Below are 19,272 nucleotides of genomic sequence, written 5' to 3' on the forward strand. Positions count from 1 at the left end.
AATCGATATATTTTGCAAGACTTAGATTACTTTGTTCAGATCTTGTGATTTGAACTATTACACAGTCGTGCAGCAGGGTCAGAAGGTGGTTTTCATATATTTTCTAATTTTTATTTTCATCCCAAAAAGTAGCAATATGATTATCCAACTAAACTCTTTTTATTAAATAACGTCAATCACACTATGTTGCATAAAACAACTAGATTGCGATACTGTTTTACTAAAACTTGATACCCAACCGTAGAAAAGTGAAGAAAGAAGTATTATGCACCCTTCATTCTTACAAAGGATTAATCCAACCTGTTAACACAAACAATGAAAAATGGGTCCGCACTTATACATTAATAATAATAATAATTAGGTGCTAAAAACACACTGTACTTGTTATGCAATTAATTGGCCAATCCCTCTGACCTTATGTTTTTTTCAGGTGTTTACTTTTTAGCAATATAGCTAATTTTAGTTTATTTATATGCATTATTCACATGTTGTGTTATATTAAAGCAATGATACAATACAAGTACTATTCAATGAGTGGTTACTTTAATCGATTTAAAGTGAGCTGCTTAGTTAATATCCAGCTCTGTTTTTCAAAAACATTTGTCAAAAAAATTATAAATAGAAACATAAGTCAATAAAATAACAAAACTGTTTATGCATAACTTTTAATACGAAAAGTGAGTGGATTCAATTTTTCATAAAGTTATAATATTAAACATTTATTCCTTTTAAAATACAGCGTTTCTACTGAAATGATCCAATGTTTGTTTCTTTGTTTAATAACAGCAAAAGGAGATAGACCGGTCACCTGCAACAACAAGTTAGAAATTTTAAAGAAGATGAAAATGTCATTCTGGCTTTTGATTAAAAAACACACTAAAACAAGATATAACTAGAATGAATTAATTTCTACCTCAACATAAATATCAATCATAAAAGATTAAATGTTGAGCCTTAATTAGTGTGTCCCCTCCTTCCTTTTGCTACCTAGTTCGTTTTCACTAAAATGGAATTTCCAGTAGATAATAAACACAGTCGAGCATGTTTAATAAGAACGTATTCTTATCTACAACACAGCTTAGTCTCAGTCAGTACGGTTCATTTTTTTTATTTGTGATGATGTTATATTGTTCATACTCTCTCAGCGTTCTTTCGAACGAGTTCATGTTAGCCATCTTGATCGTTGGTCTGTTTACGTGCGGTATCGACTAAATAACGAAACAATGTTTGTTCATGAAAGAACCACGCGACAACGAGTTGAGTTTCGTATATGGACTTATCGGGTGAAATATTAGCCCGTTTATTTGTAAATAGGTCATGTTTACAAGCTATGGTAGGCGACGCGCATATAAAGTTGTGGAGTCCCACAATGTGATTATATTTCACTAAATTGTTTATACGACTTACTACACTATTATTGCCATATCGTTAAAAATGTTCTTTAATAAAATCTTATACTGTTCTTCGACTTCTTGTCGTCTTTAACCCTTTAAGTTAGAGTCATTGACAATACCATCAACTCAGTAACAACAACATAACTACATTTCAGCATCATTAGCAGCAGACCTGTAGCCACTAGTATTAAGGAATTACATAGACAGAGGACCAGCCTCCCCGGAAGGCAGCGAGCCACAGACTAATGTAAAGCGTTCATGCGAATGCAAAGCGTGGCTCGTAACGATATGATCTCTTCAAAATCCCTACATAACACGAATTGAAGCTTGCCCGTTTGATGTGCGTAAAACTCAGACAATGGCATATGTCATTTATGGGATGATTAAAAGATTGAAAAGAATTCTCAATTTTGTCTTAAATATGCAAATCTTTAAAAGTAAATCTTCCACAATTGTTGTTCCACATAAACGTAAGCGCTCGAAGTCCATCATTGCCCTCTTGTGTATATTAAATATCTCAATTTTGCAGCAATAATATAAAATAATGGCTCTAATTATGGTTATCTGGTTATCCATAAATGCCTGTGTTATAATATAATCAACTGTTTAAAAACACAAGAACTGGTATTTTAGGGGAAATGAAAACATATCGTTGCGAGACATATGGTTCAAATGCAGGCGGATGAATTGATACTTAGTTAAATCATAACATCACATGATTGGACAGAATAGTATCTGCCATTTGGTATGTTTGTACATAATGTTATTTTTGACAGTAAATGATACATAATATAATAAGTTAAATGATACATACTATAATTGCATAATGTTATCTTGGAGGGCAAATGATCAGCTTTTTGTTTGTGGTTGTGCATCGTATTATCTTAATCATCGAATGTTCTGATATTTGGATTTATTTATACACACCATTATCTGTTATTGCATTGTCATTTTCTTATAGATTATTATCTTTGCTTTTAATTTGAATAAATATGATTTGGGTTCACAAACATTTCCTGACAACAAAGTGTTAAGTGTGAGTTTTACTTCTTTTGCTGAAACATTAATGGTTTCATTGGTGCAAACGATACAAACAAAGGAATTGTCATCACAAGGTTTTCCTTGTTATTTCAGGTTTTCAAATTCGTCATCATGAGACGACATTACTTGTGTAACACAAATATGACTGCCTAAAAAATGCTTACTTATAGGTCAAAGGACTGTAATTTTTGCATTCATCGTGCAATTTTTGCATAGATAAATGGCCACCGTAAGGAAATTGCGTTTTGCATTGAACGAATGGCCACCGTAAGGAAATTGCGGGTTGCATGTAATTCCTAAATAAAGGTCTAATTCGGTCAAGAAAAGTTTTTCTGGAAAGTTACTTTATCATTCGAAAAACAATGTTAAAATATTGTTCGTGTGACACTTGCATCCTTATCTAGAAGGTCATTGTCACCCTCAGCAGTCAAAGTTCAAATCGGGCCATTAAACAACTTGTTCGGACAGTAATTGTTTTCATTCATTATTCAATTTTCAATAACTAGAAACAAATTAACACAATAGGAAGATGTGTATCGTGTAAACTATGTCTCCCTAGCTAAAATGCCATGGTCATATTTTAAGATCAAATATACAATTTGTCTTAAAACAAGCTTTTCGGATTATTACTGTAATTTTAAAATTAATATTGTTATTGTGAAAGTGACCACAACAAATGTACACCATGTTGAGACTCTGTGTTAGAAGGAACCGTATCCTAAACTGGTAAGGTCACACATACAGGTCATAGGTTTGAATTTACTCGCTGGTCCCGTTGTTGATCCCCGTATCACTCGCCTCGGAACGGCACATCGAGGTTGTGTGTCGCATCTTCTTTGACGTATGATTATCTCCATCGCATATTCCAATAATCTCTTTCTTGAGTTTCAAAAGATACTTTTCTAAAACGTCGATGAACTCGTTAGTTGAAATTAACTCGCCTTTGGCAGATCTGAAAACATTATCTTATTAAAAGGAATAGAGATACACTAATATTATATACAAGGTATTCTTAGACTAACGTCTCTTAGCTTTCAAACATACTGACGTAGAAGTTAATATTTTACTAAACTAACACTTTACTTTATTTACTCTTTTTTACAGCACAAGCTGTGAGTGATAGTTTTCAACAAACACAAAATGGTTCCAGTAAAGAAATTTACTCAAACAGCTTTTAGTCTTACCCTTCCTGTGGACAATTTTTTTCTGCAAATATTAATAAATACAATTTACGTAAACCATAACAGCAACCGATTTATGGTAGGCTTGAATCAATCAGTTCGCACCCGCAATATGTTTTGCTTGAGTTGTGGAAACTCGTACCAGAGCAATACAAAGTAAAATTTAATTTGGGATCTAGTGTGTCTTGTCAAACTCACCATTGCAGCAGCGGTAACGAATGGTTGAACTTTCAGTAGGGTATACGACAGAAATTAAAAAATAAATTTTAAAAAATGACAACAAATAAAACAAAACAACACCAAGTATGATAAACCTTTGTTGATAAAAACATTAAACACAATATAGCAACCGTCAGAATTAAATGCAAAAGCAGAATGCCACATATCACTCTGATAGTCAGGATATTTGACAAAATCAACAGATGTCTTTATATTTTCTAAGGGATGCAGTTAAGGGAACATGTGTGAATTGTTTTCAAAAGTAAAACACGTCTTTTTCGTTCGATGTTTTGTGAAAGATATGTGTCTTTATCCGTTTGACCGTTTGATATATTAAATATAGGATCTTGCATGAGAGGTCGTTTTGTATTGAATTTATTAAACAAGTCATCTAAATAAAGATAAAAACGAGGATTGCCGAGTTTTTATCTTTATTTAGATGACGAGTTTAATAAATTCAATACAAAATGACCACGAATCTAAGATTGTCTTATTATTTTATGCTCTTTTCACCGTTTATTCACATTGTAAAAGAGTTTGACTGAAGAAATTCGCTGGAATAATGACGTCATTTCGTAAAAAAAAATTGTCATTTCACAGTTATATAACTAGTGTAATAACACCCGTGTAATTAACAAAATTGAGCATTACGTTATTTCACTCCTGGAGCGTAGGTCATGCTATAATCAAAAATACAACTTACGATAATAACGTGTACAAATAAGTAAAAAAAGGCGAATGACCCTTCCCTTTGGATGCCATGTTAATAAAAAAAAGCAAAATGGTTGTACCTCATTTGGATCGCAATGGTTTCAAAGACTCAGCTAACACAAATTCCATGTTAGCGAACAAGAAATGTGCAAGACAATTGCAAACGGAATATTCAAATATCACAAATACCATTTATTCAGAAATATACATGTAGATAAATAACGTCTACTATTTTAAAGTTATATACGTGAGTAGTATTAAGAATCTGGATACATAGTTTGCATGTAGCATTTATAACACTCCAGAAACATAACCAGCAAGATACACTTAGAGACTTTTCTAAAGCAACACGTTTTCAAATCAATAAAAGCTCCCTTATTTAACGGCCACCGGAAAAACTTTGCGAAACCGAAATTTCGCAAACTTAAGTACCCTTTTTCTTAAAGATTCGCTACTTTGAGACATAGTATGCGATAAAAGTCTTATCTTTTATCAATAATTGGTTATTTTCACTCAAAAAATGCGTTTTCTTCACTATGAAATTTATAAGCAAAGTTGGGGTTCCCATGGGATTTTGCATTTTCCCATGGGTTTTTCGATTTTCCCATGGGATTTTTTCCCCATGGGATTTTTTTCTCCCATAATTTGCAAATGGGAGAAAAATCCCATGGGATTTTGAACATTTTAAAAAACGTGTTTTATTTGCGTTTGCAAGTATTTTTACGTTATTTAAGACATGTTTATTGGTTTTATGCAAATTATATATATAAATATTGAGTAATAAGAAAATCCCATTTTAAAATTGGAAGAAAAAATCCCATGGGATTTTTTCTTATTTTGAGAGATTTATTCATGAAACTTCCAGAAACATCATATTTTGTGAAATTATGAACAATCTACGATATTTTTATGCGTTTAGTCGTGTTTGAAAAAATAAAAAGCCCATGTTTTTTTTTTCACCCATGGGATTTTTCCCATGGGATTTTTTTCCAATGGGATTTTTCAGTTTCGTAAGCCGAATAAGTTTCTTAATGCGAAAAACAACAATAAAGGAAATAATAATTAAAATTATGAATAATAAATTGAATAATATAAATAACATGAATATTTTTAAAATAAGTTACAATTTCAGGTTTATGCTAGTAGAACTTATCGTTTCTTGTTCGAGCAGATGGTTGAGTCTTATTGGTGAGTATGCCAGCTTAGAACCAGTATAAATGCATCGCAGACAGACAACGCTGTCGTACTGTATACACCGCTGAGTAACAATCTTTATTACATTTCATTTTGCAACAGAAAATGAACTCCGTAGTATAATTGATCTTATATATGCCCTCTGCTATTGAAAGCGTGCAACACATTAACATAACAATACGTCCATGCAAAAAAATGTGTGCAAATTCCATGCAAAGCTATATACACATTATAAAGGTCAGATGACCCGCGTCATGCAAAAATGGGTCTTATGTCATATGCGGCCAAAGTTGGTCCATCCAAGCTTGTCCAACCGCGCAGTCTGGTCAGGTTCTACGCTGACTGATATATAAAGTCAAGCCATGATTCGTGGTCTCATATCCGAACTCGGTAGCTCCTCTGCGAAACTTTCACCGGAAACGACGGCACCGAGACGGGCGCTCGAACTTTGCGGATGGGCGTTATATGCTATATATAATAGCGCGATGTGTTTTTTCTTGCCTCAAATTAGTAAGCCCAATCAGCGTTTTATTGTGTTCTTTGCTTCTACTATTAACAAGAACTTCAACCGATACGAACATAAATTTTATTTTAATATGTTTATTTAAAGCTCGGAAAACTCATTGTATATTTAGACTACTACTTATAAAACAAAGTCGGGTTTTCAACATCTGTTTTCGGCATATAAATTGTTATTCCAAACCAGATTTTACGCACTTTACTGTACAAAATACCATTAGTGCCACCGTGGTTACTCATTAAAATCCAGAGGGCGAGAATGCGAGAACGCGAAAGTACGATGACGACAGTGCGACAATACGATGGCGACAATGCGTTCGTACGATTGCAAAAACGCGCTAGTACGATGACGAGAATGTGACAGTGCGACAATACAATGGCGGCAGTGCGATAGTCATATCGTACTGTCGCCGTGCAATCATCGCAATGTCGCCATCGTTCTATCGCATTGTCGCCATCGTATTGTCGCACTGTCGCCATCGCATTTTCGAATTGCCGCCATCATACTATCGCGTTATCGCATTGGCACCATCGTACTATCGCACTGTCGGCTGTCGCCATCGTATTGTCGCACTGTCTTTATCGTATTTTCGTACTGTCGTCATCGTATTATCGCACTATCGAACTGTCGTATTGTCGCCATCGTACTTTCTCACTGTCGCCATCGTATTGTCACACTGTCGTCATCGCACTTTCTGATTGTCGTCATCGTACTATCGCGTTCTCGCATTGTCGCCATCGTACTCTTGCATTGTCTCCATCGTATTGTCACCCTGTCATCATCGTATTGTTACATTGTCGCCATCGTACTATCGCGTTCTCGCGTTCTCGCCCTCTGGATTTTAATGTGTAACCACGATGGCACTAACGGTATTCCGTAATACTGCCAAAGCACAGTATAATTAGGTCACCCCCAATGCTCAAATCTCTATGTTTATTTTAGTAACAACACATGTCTATGGAAGGGTATTTAGGTAAAAATTACATCATTCGTGGTGAATATTTACATTATGACTGATGCTTATTCTAATTTGCTTTATGACAATTCCAACATGCTTGTTGTCTATTCGTTTATACTTGATGATTGCTGCAACATTACATCATTCATGATGAATATTTACATTATGCGTGATGTTTATTCTAACATGCTTCATGACAGTTCCAACATGCTTGATCTCTATCGGTTATACTTGATGATTGTTTCAACATGCTTGGTGATTATCCAATGTTTGTGTGTTCATTATTCCTGAAACCAGTCATAATCGGTTTTGCCACTAAGCGTCATTAACAACGGCAGTTAGCAACAGGCAGTAAGCAGAATGCAACTTAGCAGAATGCAAGTTACTAAATTATGACAACAGGTGGCGCGCGTTTATTTTCCGTATGTTGAATAAATTACTTTTCGGAAAAAAAGCGAAAACATCCGAATCATTCTGACTAGTAAACTGAATATTAAGCTGAATTAGTTCTCTTTGTTATATAATCTCCATTAAACTAAATACGTTTATTATTGCCATGAAGACCAGTAGGCCTACACAATGAATTGACTGCCGTGAATGTTTTTGATATTTGTAAGATGCAATTGGCACTCAAGAAATTATACATGTATTTTATTCAGGACATAACGGGGCTGATGTGTTGGAAGTGTGGCCCTTCCCTAATCCAAATAATTACAGTAGACGTAATCTACCGATTTACATTGCATATCGACCTCATATTTATAAAGTAGCCCAAACCCCCATTGCCACAGACCTGTGTGTGAAACTTTCAGATTTCTCTAGTCTGTTTACCATGCTATAATTACAATTTCTATAAAAACATATTTATCATTTTATGACTATATAATGTCTGTGGTATAAAGAGAAACCTGAAAGTTACAAGTACTCGTGTCTAATACTGTACAACTATTGTACTCCTCGTTGAGAAAACAACTACTTCTACTACATGTATTAAAATATCATAAAACATAATTTTCAATCAAGTTGAAAAAAATTAATAAATAAATGTCATATAAACAGGTCTGTCATGAACGTTGACGTCGCTCTTGGTTACCAGAAAAATTCCCACGCACGGATTTCAACCGTCATTGTTTACAATCAATTAAGTGCATAAGTACTTGAATTTGTATAGCGTTTTTTAAAGGTGTATGTCCAGCCACAGGTGGTTAGCGTGTGGCTATGATAATAATTAGTGAAAACATCTTTTTGAATGATAAATAATCATATTATAACGAAAAATCAAATTTTCTATAAAAAAAATCACTATCGTTTTATATATAACAAGGTATATATAACTCGAAATCATACGCTAACCACCTGTGTGTCCAGCACGTGTGCCAGGAGAACAGGGCTTAATTATTTTTTTGTTAAGCTCTATAATATCTATATACAATCTGTATGAAAAAATGTCGGTAAACATTAATCCGGTGTAAATTTTTGAAAATATTGAGGCATTCGTTAATTATGGATCTAAAACGGAACATTAATCCGCATAAAAAAAACACCGGACATATTGCATATTAGATCGGACACATGAAATTAATTCGAAAGAAAGCAATAAGAGTTTCAATTCTACATGAGTAAGTCTCGCTGCGCACGATTACGCTCTTACTGCTCGTATATATTTGACTCTTGGCAAATACCTAGTGTTTTATTTTGCTTAATCAAAATTGTGTCATGCATCTATATGTACTTTAAGCAGCATGACCAACAGCTCTTTCGTATGTGAAAGAGATTGACACGAAATACCCACCCATCTATAATAAAGTTTATATGTGCACTTCAATATTATAGTTTTATAGCATTGTATGTGGTGCAATATATAAGTAGTCTAGTAAATTTGAAATTATGTAACGGATTTCCTCTCAACATACATGCTGAGTTCCAGGTTTACACTCTATAAAAAATCCAGCCTTAAAGTCTATTATTAATTCTTTTTTTTCAGGTAAGTATAATTTTTGGCACATCCGCATTTAGGTTTATAGTCTAAGAAGAGCTCATGATAATTGCCGGGTTACAGCAGACTGTTTGCGCTAAAAGGACCAGCTAATGGAAAACGTTCGGCTTTTCGACTGTTTTAAAGATGGTCTGTTATTCATAATAACGTTAAAGTGCTGTTGATTTCATAAATGTAATGATGGCCTAGACGAGTGGGAACTCATTGATAAAATGTTTACATTATATGCATTGATATTGAGTTTTACGCATGATCACACATTTTGAATTCTTATTTAATTTTTCCAATGTGTAACCGTACGCACAGAATATAAGTCTACTTTTTTACTAAATTTAATTCATTTTTTTACGACTTTAAGCGTCTTATCTGGAGCTCTGCATACATGCATTAGTAGCATATATTGAAATATATCCATAGAATTTCTTTGGTTATTGAAGGTAAATTACTGTACAAAAATTATGATTAGTCATTAACCAAAAAAAAGTTACGTCTACAAACACGCGGTTAATTTCGGTTCAGTAGCATATATCTTACATAGGGGCGCAACTTCTCCTAGAACATAAAATTTCCGTTATACGCCGTAAATTTCCGTAGTCCTCCGTATCATTTTAGAATGACTGTCAATTGACATCATTGTATCATGCATGATAGTATGTTGCTTTGTGCTTGGGTGAAACTCACGTCTTGCCATCGCGTTAATTTATTCAACCTTTTAATATTTGATTCCATTATGCACTGCGCCTATTGCACAAGTCTCTCTGCACAAACCAACATACACATATGCAGCATGCAATTAACGAACAAGAATGATGCATCTGTAGACATGCATGATACCATTAGGCAGAATGTAAATAGACATTGGACATCAGGCAAGATGTAAGTGTCATCAAGCATGAAAAGGTGTCTACATACAAATTGAAAGTACCATCAAGAATCATGACACAGTCACAAAGAAGGATGTATTTTTTACCTAAATACCCTTCCATACATGTCGGCACTGTGTGTTTGCTTAATTTCACTGAAGAACGTCTACTGGTAAATCTTACAAAAAAGTGATATATAAGACTGAGTAGCAATTTTTTCGGCGTTGCTGTTAAAGTCAAATTTGGCCTTTCAACGAACTTCTTAAAAGCCCATTGAATTTTAATGAAGAAGTTTCCCGCTAGTAGGTCCGAATGAATTAAATCAAATTTTGCAATTGGCAATTTGATAGAAATCCCCATAAAACATTGCACATAGCTTTCTGAAATAAACAGGCCACATTGAACGCATTCACGATATCCAACAGCTCTCTTTGCAAAGACCTATATAGTGTTTCTTGGCCGTGTAAGATCTATAATTAGAACATCGTCACCTAAACATCTACTAATAGAAGAGCATATTTTGGGGAATCAGATTCAATAAGAGTATAAAACGTCCACGATCAATAATGTGTAGTTCGTTAAAGATATCACGGCAGTAGAAACATAGCACTTTAAAGAGACCACAATCTGGTACATTTGGTCAATTGTTGCGTCCGTGGCGGACAATACATTGTTAAAAAGAAAGCGTACAAAAAAGCAAACACAAAGTTCTTCGTAAGCTTGTTTTAATCTTAAAAACACATAATCGACAGTCATTCCAGTCAAATACAATACTAACAGTTAGCACTGTAGAGATCAAAATTGCGGATATTAATTTTTAATTCAGGGATATCAAGTGTATCAAGTTCGAATTCCGGAAAAATTAGCCGGTAGTCTGGCATTAGTTCCCTTACAGGGATAAAAGTTAAATCCCCGCCCGAGCCGTAGCTAATTGATTTATTGTAGTCTTTCTAGTTGCAATTTCTGGTGAGTACAATGCGGAATATTACGGATATTTGCAACATGTCGAAGATTTTCGGAAAGTAGCGAAGAGGTTTTCGTCAGTTAATATTCATGTCCGTGCCGGCCGCTAACTTATCAGAATCAATAAAAAAGAACCAGGAAAAATCGGTACCGATCGCAAATTTCCGGAATTCCGATGAAGCTTCAACATTATTTGTACTCAAATGATCGCGTACTCGAACGAATCTGTCCCTACGCCTCCAACTCCCTATAAATCTCATCGGACGTACATTGATCTCAAAATCTATCCTTGACGACTCAAATCATATTTCCTGAATAGTTTGGCCTATTGACGTCCCTGTAATTATAACAATGGTCTTTTGGATAAATAACGCTATGTTGCTGCAATATAATAACAGTTTAAAATAGTTACCGGTTTTCATTTAATAAAATGATTAAGTCATATTCGAGATTTCAGCGATTGCCAATATTTTGCTTTCGTTTCTCATAAACATATGGTGCTTGGTATCCGCTATTGACTCCTATGTAGATTGCAAATATTACATAACCCTTACAGCGGCCGAGCGCAGATATCTGCACTTGGCCGCTAAAAAGAAAAATCTTTGCGCATTAATTTAATTCAAATCTCATTATCATAATCAAAATCATCATCATCGTCATCGTCGTCACTACCACCACCACCATCATCATCATCATCTTCTTCTTCTTCTTCCTCCTCCTCCTCATCATCATCATCAACAACAACAACAACACCAACTTAACATCATCATCAAACAACAATAAACATCGGTAGCATACAATGTGCTTCATCAACCATACATAATTATATGCGTTAAAACACCATAATAGAACAGCATGAAGGAAAGCTGTCTTTTACTATTTTATATTTCCTATACCAATAATTTTTTTTTTCGTTAATTGAAGGACTAGTTGAAATCTTCTATAAAAGCCCCCCCCCCCCCATAAAAAAAATAAATAAATAATAATAATAATAACCCTAGCAAACAACAATAAACATAGGTTAGTTAGTAAACACTGTGCTTTAGCAACCATGCATAATGAATGTTTATGACTTCGGACCTTTGTGATCAAATTTAAAAAAAGTAAGTTTGTATGTATGCGGCACACAACAAATAGATAATTATAGTTTTATACCTTAAACGTAGTTCATCAAAATAAAGATAAGTTATTATCAATGTAATACTTAAATTAGGTTTTAAATTAGGAAATGTGATTCGTAAGCCGACGACAACATTATCATTCGGACCCTTCTCCCCACCTAACAATCGAGATTAAACACCTGTGGAGATCTCGATCTTATCAATGAATAAACCGGTTCAATGATTTCAAGTCAAATAAAACATACTATTACTATCCAAATAAATATCTATCAAAAAATGTACATTGATATACCTACTTAACTTAAACTAAACTTAAACGATTAGCAAGAAAAATATATAAAGAAGAAGCAGACAAAGTAGACAAATTAATTGTAACACATGTTTTCTCAGTCTCCCATTGTTGAACAATATAAATAGTATTTATCGCCACCCCAAAAGGGATCTTTATCACACGTTTGGCTCAACTAATATATAATTGTGACAGGACAAACTGTCAACAATTACCTAGTTAATGTTTTATACATAAGTCCAATCAAAGGTTAACTTCCAAGAAAAATGCGGCATGTTAAAACTGTTGATTATGACAAAATGTTGTTTAGTACAAATTAGTACAATAGCGTCTGTTATGTGGCCTATACTAATCCAGTTAAATAAAACAGTAATCGCAGAAAAGTTTAAATTCTTTACACCTTTAAGAAAATATATATAACAGTTCTTTCCTGTTTTAACAAAATGATACATTTACAAATAAATTATGAAGCATCGCTAGCAATAGTACAAAGAGAAGTAGAAGGAGAATTATTATAATTAGTAGCAGTAGCAGTATCAGCAGCAGTAGCAGTAGCAGTAGCAGTAGAAGTAGAAGTAGCAGTAGCAGTAGCAGTAGCAGTAGCAGTAGCAGTAGCAGTAGCCGTAGCAGTTGCAGTAGCAGTAGCAGTAGCAGTAGCAGTAGCAACAGCAGCAGAAGCAGCAGCAGCAGCAGCAGTAGCACTATCAGTAGCAGTAGCAGCAGCGGCCGTGGCAGCGGCAGTGGCACTTGCAGTAGCTGTGGCAGTAGCAGTAGCACTATCAGTAGCAGTAGCAGCAGCAGCACTGGCAGCGGCAGTGGCAGCGGCAGTGGTAGCGGCAGTGGCAGTGGCAGTGGCAGCGGCAGCGGCAGCAGTAGCAGTAGCAGTAGCAGTAGCAGTAGCAATAGCAGTAGCAGTAGCAGTAGCAGTAGCAGTAAGAGTAGCCGAAGCAGTAGCAGTAGCGGCTTTTTGCTGTTTTGTTTTAGAAGTGTTTGTCGTTTAAGAAGAACGAAAGGAAGACAAATTAATTGTAACATGTGTTATCTTAGTCTCCGTTGTAGTACCGTATTTGTTGTATGTACACAGCCATTTTTCAGTCACCTGAGAGACATGTTTTTATAAGAGATTTAATTGTGGACCAATACATCGTGTATTAATATCAGTGTACACACTGGGACACCACATGGGGCGAGGATTAACAGATAAACTAGGCCTTCAATTAATTATGCGCTGAGAGGCAAACAATACTATAAGTTACTGATAATTTGTGGATTGGGATGTGTTTGTATCTTATTTGAAATTAGCTAGCTTAATTCAAAAACTAATTATAGCCTCATTTTTATCACAAGAACATCATCACATATCCTTTGTGTAATATATAATCATATCACCATCACAATATGCCAGAGCGTTAGTATTTATTGTGCATACTAATACTACAGCAACATTTACAAAACTTATTACAAACCAATCACTCAAGCTTTAATTAAGATTGATTTCAATTTATATTATGACATACATTAAAGATCACTGTCAATTAATTAAAGAATAGTTTGATGCTTCGTACTCAGCGTTTTTAATAAAAGAAACGTTGCGTACACATTAATTGGGGTTAATAAAAAAAGTCTGCAATTAAAATAATCAAATTTAAATAATACTAGATTTAGTTTCAAATTGTCGCTCAAAATATTATCAGTTACTATGGAATCGATTTGTTTAATCTCCGCAATCCAATAATAATTATGGTGTTTGTATGACAAATTAATAGCTATTCGTCATTGAATGTATGATACTCATAAAGAGATTGAAACAATAACCACCACCACAACAACAACAACATATGTGATTATGTATATATCTTCTTCAGATATTCTGTGTCATACTATCAAAGTTATCCTCATAAGATTCATAATAATAAAATAAACACTATTGCAATCTTAGTAAAAACCAACTTAGCCGTTATGCTAATGATTTTATGTTCAGTATGCGTGTACATTTCAATACTTTACCGTGTGTGTACATTCATATAAAATCTTTTGAAAATCACACTTGAGATAATGTCTTTGGGTGTTGCTATTTCTAATCGATTTAAACACCATAAAACCACCGTATTTTCTCTTTCATTCTAAATTTTCTTACATTTCCATTTTAAGCCAAACTATTTATTTTTTCATGATTCTAAATTTTCGGACATACGGATTTTCGTACAGTCAGTTAAACAGCGCTATTTTATCAGATTTTGGCCCTGTTTTTGCTTATAACGGCCACCGGAAAAACTTTGCGAAACCGAAATTTCGCAAACTTAAGTACCCTTTTTCTTGAAGGTTTGCTTATTTGTGATAAAGTATAAGATAAAAGTCTAACTTGTGATTAATAATTGGTTATTTTTGCTTGTTAAATGCGTTTTCTTCACTATGAACTTTATTTGCAAAGTTGGGGTTCCCATGGGATTTTTGTAATTTCCCATGGGATTTTTCATTATCCCATGGGAATTTTGGTTTCTCCCATGGGATTTTTCTCCAGCTTTTTTTATGGGAGAAAAAATCCCATGGGATTTTCAAAAACATAAAACACGTTCGTTTGTACTTAGTTATCGATTTTAAGCATTGTTAAAGCATTTGTGCTTATTTTCGTTCAATTTACTTTGATAGAAAAAAAATCCCATTTTTTTATGGGAAAAAAAAATCCCATGGGATTTTTTTCTGATTTTTAGAGATTTATTCATGTAACCTTCAGAAACACTACCTTTTAACAAATGATGAGCATTTCTCGCGATTTCAACGCGTTATATCGTGTTTTAAAATAATAAAAAAATCCCATGGGATTTTTTACCCATGGGATTTTTTTTTCCCATGGGATTTTTTTTCCCATGGGATTTTTTTTTTCCAATGGGATTTTTTTTAAGGTATAAGTTTCTAAAAGCTATATAATAATAATTATAATAATAATAATAATAATAATAATAATAATAATAATAATAATAATAATAATAATAATAATAATAATAATCGTGCTCAATATGATGAATTTGTACTTTTAAGCGACTAACATTTTTATTCGAGCCGATCGTCGAGTCCGAATGGTGAGTATAAGAGCAATTTACCAGTACAAATAAATCTCACTTGTGAAGAGAACGCTACCGTACTATAAAATAATCTTGATAATAAGTCATATCATTTCTCGACAGAAAATGAAAACAGTATCCATATTGATGTCAGCAATGTCCCCTGCTATGATAAATATTGACAAAATGAAAAACCTTGACAATAATTCCGTGTCGAATACGCATTAGATTATAGCAATCAAATTCATATAAGCATTGATAAGATAATTTGCGAAAATGGGTCTTATGTCAAATACGGCAAGCGTAGCTCCATTCCATAATGTCCGGTATTAAGTCACGTCAAGTTTCGTGGTCGAATTATAGCATAATAATCATTTTCACATTACGCGAATCATATGAGTTTCCCTACATATATTGTGTTAAAATTTATGTTACACTTATGTGCGATGATGAAAAGGGGATTTCGGTAATTCTATATTCGCCCGCCTAGTACCGAAATCCCCATATTTACGCCTTAAAGGGTCAATAGGTCATCGGTATGAATGGTTTTTGACTTCACATGAATGTTAAGGTGCAAAAAAATGATATTAATTTTAATTATTAAGCACTCTTGACAGCATTAAGTTGCCTCTCAGTGGGGATTTCGGTAATTCTACACTAGAACTTAAACGCGCGCCGGTACCGAAATCCTGCTGTACAAACCTTCAAGTGTCAACAAAATTATTATAGTGTTTTTTTTCATTAGCAACCAGTGACATGTATTATCTCCCATTCGGTTACTTCTTTTGGAAAATAATTAGCGGGGATTTCGGTACTGCTACATTCGTACGCCCAGAGCCGAAATCACCCATGTTTACGCCAATCCCCCATATTACGCCTTAAAGGGTCTATATGTCATTATGTTTGGGTTTTGGCTTTGCATTAATGTTGATTTGTACACAATCATATTAGTGTTAATCATTTAAACACTCTTATCAGAATATTTTTTCCATTATTAAATAGTTTATTAATGTGAAAAATGTGTAAACGAATGTAAAAAAGGTAAAATGTACATTTAAAACATTGGTTACACAAAAGTATATGTAAATATAACATGACATAGTAATAATAAGTCTTCAGAAAGTATTTTCCAAACAAATCTGATGAAACAAATGATATCGTACTACCTTATTTACAATATGCTATACACTTTTGCAATTTAGTTATCAATGTTTAATCAAAGCATAAATCAGGATAATATGTTGCCTCTTAGCGGGGATTTCGGTAGTTCTTAACAAGCACATAAACCCGCGCCGGTACCGAAATCCCCGCTGTACAAACCTTCAAGTGTAAAAAAATACTGATTTAGGTTTAAATAAAGGGAACAATAGTATTTTTGGCCACCAAAAAGCACTTCCGCGTCAACAAAACGATTGAAATTATGTCAGAAACCCAGCTTTTCATTGTATATATTGCAATACACCATCGGCCGCCGAGAGCGGAATACTTCGCTTGGCCGCTAAACAATGTGGATTGCATCAAATTAAATGTCAATTTTCGATTTTATTACAAAAATAAACACTGCCTTTTTATAAATATGTCAAGCACGTACACTTAACAAAAAAATCGATATATCTTTATGTAATGTAGAAAAGTAAAGCGCTTTATATATAACAATGTTTTATAATGTCTCTCTGGTTGAGAAAAAAAACTAAACAAAACCATGTAGAACATATATGTTTTCATAATTAAAAAAAAATTTAATGATGCACGTGATGTTTTATAATTGATATAAGTTCACGTGTCATTGAACGAGTTAAGGGAGAGATGCGAATTAAATTACACAAAATTAAAAAATGATACTATACTGTCAGCTTGATTTATAAATTGTGTTCCATCGCGCCAATATATTCATTGTTCCATGAAATTGTGTATAAAAGCAAAACGATTGAAATTATGTCAGAAATCCTGCTTTTCACATGAAATGATCTTTAACACTTTATTTATTCCAATCAGGTAATTAATAATAATAGGGGAAGTCTATACTGTGTATTAGAAACTTGTTGTGGTGATCCCTATCTTATCCGCTCAATACACATCCACCTGGCTACTGTACAGAAAAAATTAGATTTACTTCCAAAATAACTGATTTCATTAATTGTTAACTTGTTGTCTACATTTTAAATTAACAACGATAATGGATCAACATCACCGTTGCACAATTATTAAGTTCACAGTAATCTGTACTTTAAATAGATAGCCTAATTAAAGACGGTGCTAATAAAGAACAAAGCGTGAATGTGGATATTAAGAAATTAGATCCTTTTTTGCATGACACTGGCAGTATATTATTTTATCTTATATAAATAAGCCACATTTAAGACATGGATAAAATTAAAATAAGACACATTTGCATCTTTCATTTCTTGAAAAAAAAATAAGCACGCAGTCACATATAAATAAGATACATTGAAGACACAGAAAAAAATTAATAAGACACATTTGCATCTTTCACTAAATTTTCTTAAAAAAACATGTGCAACTGAAGAAAAACATTTATTACTGACGCATTATTCTAAAAGTCGACTGACAACTTAAGTTCAAAGAGGGATTTACAATTAAATAAGATCCATTTTCGCATGATGCTGGTTGTAGAGCAAGCAATACATTTCTTACTGACACATTATTCTAAAAGTCGACAGGCAACATAAATTCAAAGAGGGAACCACAATTAAATAAGATCAATTTTCGCATGATACTGGTTGTATAGCAAGTAGTCACATATTAATTACAGCTTGCATTAGTTGCAATAATTTTGTTAAGTGCGCGTGCTTCTGAACGTTGCGTTAAGCGAGAGTGTTGTCATTTTGTTAGTTTTATATTTTGGTATTATGTATGATTATTGCTTGTTTTGAATTTGAAATAAACGCTTTCTGGCAAATAAGCATCGTCTTAATTTTAATACAAATAATGAACATTTGACATACAAAATGTCCAATAACATACTGGCAATAACATTATATATATGTTAATTTCTGTGCATGTTTATACCGAAATTATAGCCGACATCGGCAGTTAGGGAAATTTAGTGACACACTTTAACACATCAAACATGCATGATAGTTCTTTTTTCATATGATATTCCCCTGGTTGCTTACCGGTGTATTGGTGCAGTTGATAACCCCGCCGGGACTACAGTAGGGTGCTAATACACACGTGTATCGTGTTCAATACAATCGTCTTAATTTTAATACAAATAATGAACATTTGACATACAAAATTCCAATAACATATCGGCATTAACATTATATATATGTTAATTTCTTTGCATGTTTATACCGAAATTATAGCCGACATCGGCAGTTAGGGAAATTTTGTGACACACTTTAACAAATCAAACATGCATGATAGTTCTTTTTTCATATGATATTCCCCTGGTTGCTTACCGGTGTATTGGTGCAGTTGATAACCCCGCCGGGACTACAGTAGGGTGCTAATACACACGTGTATCGTGTTCAATACCCGATCCATGCTACAGCGTGTAAGAACGGGAATTTCGGTAATTCTACCTTTTTAAGCTTGCGCACCTCTAATGGGCACATATCTAAATATAATTTAATTAATTATTTTCCTAATCAGCATCATTTCACTAAACTACATGCAAATTTGTAGGTAGCTTTCCATGCTTAAAAAAAAAATAAACCGATTTTTTCAAAACCACCCTCACGCTCGGCTTTTGTCCAGTTTATTTTCATCCCTGGGGTATATAAAAGTTCCATAA

General features: G+C 33.7%; 1 pseudogene; it reads right to left on the reverse strand.

The window, feature by feature from the left end:
- Positions 1 to 3,194: 3,194 nt before the first annotated feature.
- Positions 3,195 to 19,272, reverse strand: part of LOC127872374 (uncharacterized protein DDB_G0271670-like) — a 33,850-nt pseudogene continuing 17,772 nt past the window's right edge.

The sequence above is a fragment of the Dreissena polymorpha genome, chromosome 3 (genome assembly GCF_020536995.1).
Source record: "Dreissena polymorpha isolate Duluth1 chromosome 3, UMN_Dpol_1.0, whole genome shotgun sequence".
NCBI classification, from domain to species: domain Eukaryota; kingdom Metazoa; phylum Mollusca; class Bivalvia; order Myida; family Dreissenidae; genus Dreissena; species Dreissena polymorpha.